The 3783-nt window shown below is 41.6% G+C and overlaps 1 protein-coding gene across 1 annotated transcript in view; it reads right to left on the bottom strand.

Moving 5' to 3' along the window:
- Nucleotides 1-3274: 3274 nt before the first annotated feature.
- Nucleotides 3275-3783, bottom strand: part of LOC119584375 (endoplasmic reticulum lectin 1-like) — a 16261-nt gene continuing 15752 nt past the window's right edge. Inside the window, exon 11 of the mRNA XM_037932951.1 lies at nucleotides 3275-3783. This exon is cut by the window's right edge and continues 2026 nt beyond it. The gene's annotated coding sequence lies outside the window, so the exon portion shown is untranslated.

Genomic DNA, 3783 nt, shown 5'->3' with positions numbered 1-3783 from the left:
TAAGCGAAACGGCAATGGCAATCCGCAAGGATTTTCTTCGACCAACTGTCGTCACACAGAGAAGAAATATAAGTCATCATGTTCTAATAACTCGCCATGACTGGCAAAATCGCGGGCAAAAGAGATACATCATAGATCTTTACGCCTACAACTACAACAGCAACAAACCTATTAATGAAAAAGTTCCAGTGTCTATTTTTCTGCTTGGATGGGTGAGTGAGTGTGCTTATGTGTGTGTGAGGGACAGAAAATGAGAATGGAAATGAGTGAGCTCACACTGAGAATACATCACGGACACAAAGATTAGTGTTTGTTTTATAATGCCGCGATAAATTAGCAATTCTATTAATACAAAATTATTTTGTCTGCCACACTGAATTCTACATTTAATGGTATGCGACATTATGTATGCACTAATGAACGGTGACGTGAAAAATTATTCCAAGCTTTCTCACAAGCAAATCTGGGTCAGAAATGTAATACGCAATCCACGATTGTATTCAATCTACATTTCGGATTCACTACAAAATTCTAAAATGCCCTATACCCAAAATGCCGTACGAAATGTAGTGAACTGAACGAGCAGGGAAAATCTATAAATAACCCGCTCTACTCTGCTATCCATGATGGGCGTTCGTGACATTCCCTGCTGGTATCTAATTATCACGAATCACACAGTCCCTTGGGGTTTACTCAAAACATGCAGGCGACTTCTACAGGGTGAGAATGGCGTGATTAATAAGCGAATAACGATTCTAGCTTAAACCCTACGGACGTAACTGCGGGTCACACGGACTCGAAAGTTACCGATCGAACGAATAACTTGGGTTATACTATCACCTACTATCGCTACGTCGGAGTGTAGATCTCTTAGGGCGATTTACGCAACCCTGGGTTATATCAGGCATCCGTGTGCACTGTGATATGGGAAAGATTTAACGCTATACCAAGAATAATAAATTTATACAAAATTCGCATCACAAGCTCCGCTCTAGCACCGATAGAACGTGTCACCATTGAGCATGTAAGAAAGCTACGTGTATTCCTGTGGTGTAAACAATTACAAACAATCAGCTAACGGGAGCAGCGAGCGGTCTCTCAAGCCCTCTCACTGCAGAGAGAGAGAGAGAGAGAGAGAGAGAGAGAGAGAGAGAGAGAGAGAGAGAGAGAGAGAGAGAGAGAGAGAGAGAGAGAGAGAGAGAGAGAGAGAGAGAGACTGGAAGGGACATTTTGATCACTGTGGTTACGCAAAAACGTGGTGGACCTCTAACAAGCCAAAGAAACATCAAAAGTTCTGCCAAACACAAGTCAAGGCACGGGTCCAACCTCCTATTCCAAAGGTACATCACGAACACCTCCCTCTTCTTCAGTGGAAGAGAAGCGAAGTTACCTCAAGAGGAGACGAACATCATTAAAACCTCGAAAATTCACACTTCCTTTAGCAGGGGAAAAGTCAATCAGCCTCTCAATCAAGAGAAGGAGAATTACTTGCCTAGAGTTAACAGCAACCCTAAAAAGGTGGAAGCCTGCTTGTTATGTGGAAAACGTGGTGACACACCTGACATTTGTTACCGCAATCTAATGTGTAGGCACTGGAAGAGGAAAGGCCACTCAGCAGACAGACACCATAAGAAATGGGAACAATTAACTATTGTCAAAGACCCAAGAAGCTCAAAACGCTTCACTAGTTAGTGCATTTCAGAATCATCTGTCGTCATTCTCATTTCAAAATCCTCAGTTTCTCGGACAGCCGCAAGTATTAAGAATCCACTGCATCTGGGGAGCAGTAACCCCATAGAATTATTTCCAAATCAGGTAATAGCCACAAAATGCCTGGTATAAAGATCCTTTAATCAAAACTCCGAGTTTTTTTTTTTTCGAGTGGAACCTCTTAAAAGGGGACATTGACCAATAAACGGAATTTTTTCCTTGTCACTTTTAACAAAGAAGAAAGGGCAGAAGTTCAGCATATTGTCCAGCAACGACTGGGAGATATTACCATGTGGGGTAAAAGATGGCAAGTTGCATTTGTTCCTGAAAAGACCCAGATGATCATCATATCAAAGCTTCAAGAAAAAAAGAAAAAAATATCTTGAGCTCTCTATTAATATTGAAAAAATATCAGAAAAATTAATCATTGAGGTTTTAGGTATAAAATTTGATGAGGAGATAAGTTTCAAGGCACATGTTAAGAATCTGGCCTGGAAAGGGGCTATGCAACTGGCTGCTCTCTGATGCATCTCTTCTTCCCCGAGTCCTGAGGGTTGCAAGATCCTCTACGAAGCATAAGTGAGACCTGCCCTTGAGTATGTTCTACTAACATGGTTGTCCTGTTCTGCTTCATACCTCACACCTCCTCGACAAGGTCGACGAACAAGCAAGATGCATCATCAACCGATGTGATTCGTTGAACTCACTGCCTTCAACAACTGTCAGGACATGGCAGGGGTCACGTTATTGTACAATGTATTGTACAACGCTGCATTTCTGGACACTCTGGTTCTCAGCTCTTTGAGTGCCCCAAGAAAATATACTCTCTTTATACCTTGGTACCCTCCATCAGAGGTCCTTCATACCTCGAATGACAAGGATCTAGAACGACTTTATTACGTCCATTTACTCACTGGAACATAGTTTACAAGAGTCAGTCAGACTCATTCTCCACAGATGGCTGTCACACAATAATGAATATATGTACACTAAAACTTTGTATTTTCACTTAAGCAAGTAATGTTATGTAAAGCTTGTAAGGGGCTTTTTATACATTTTTAGGTTAGGTTTTAAATAGACAGACCAGAAATGTGATGCCTTTAGCTAAAAACGGTATGCAAGGGGAGAGCGAGTGAGAGAGGAAAAAGGAGAGGGAGAGAGAGAGAGAGAGAGAGAGAGAGAGAGAGAGAGAGAGAGAGAGAGAGAGAGAGAGAGAGAGAGAGAGAGAGAGAGATGGAGATGGAGACAGAGGAAGCGCAAGAGCCATGAGGGGCTGGTGCTGACTCGGCTGAACCTAGTCATTACTCTACCGTGGTGCCCAGCCACGGCAGTGACCTCCAGGCGACAATTGCAACTTCTCGCGCCTGGGCGGGGCGCTGAGAGAGAAAGAGAGAGAGAGAGAGAGAGAGAATGAGACAGAGAGAGAGAGAGAAAGAGAGAGAGAGAGAGAGAGAGGAGAGCAAGAGATGGGCAAAGAGATACAAGGATATGATTACACACCATATCTCCAACAATGGATTTCAGAAGGAAAGGACAAAAGGATATTATGAAATAAAATTCAAACTTAGGAGGATCTCTTAATTTATTCACTCACATCAAGTCTGCAGACATATAACAAGTTTACACACAAAAGAATTTGAACCACTCACAGCATAAAAAATATATCTATATATCTATACATACAATAGGTTTCTACTCAAAAAATGGCATGGAAGATGTCATTTACAACAACCTTTAAAACCCTGCCTGCCCTGGAATTTATCATCATATGTCTTCGAGCATTTAGTTACTGACGAACCGAGAGTGAAAGAGCACAATATCAAATGATATACAAAGTGTTATGTACCTTGGCTGGAGCGCGTCATAAGACTGAGTTGTTGCCATCATAATATTCAAAAGGTTCTTAACTCATGAAGTCATTATACACCAGGGAAATGAATGCGAGGGAGGGGGGGTTGATTTCGTAGGAACCACCTCCCTCCTTCAATCAGGCTTTTACCAATTTTATTCACAAGTTTTTCTTTTCTGTCACAGAAAGTAATGAATGAAGTATTTATCAATTTCACATATAAA

Source organism: Penaeus monodon, chromosome 18 (assembly GCF_015228065.2).
Source record: "Penaeus monodon isolate SGIC_2016 chromosome 18, NSTDA_Pmon_1, whole genome shotgun sequence".
Classification (NCBI taxonomy): Eukaryota; Metazoa; Arthropoda; class Malacostraca; order Decapoda; family Penaeidae; genus Penaeus; species Penaeus monodon.
The sequence above is the reverse complement of the archived record's forward strand: the minus strand, read 5'-3'. Positions and strand labels throughout refer to the sequence as shown.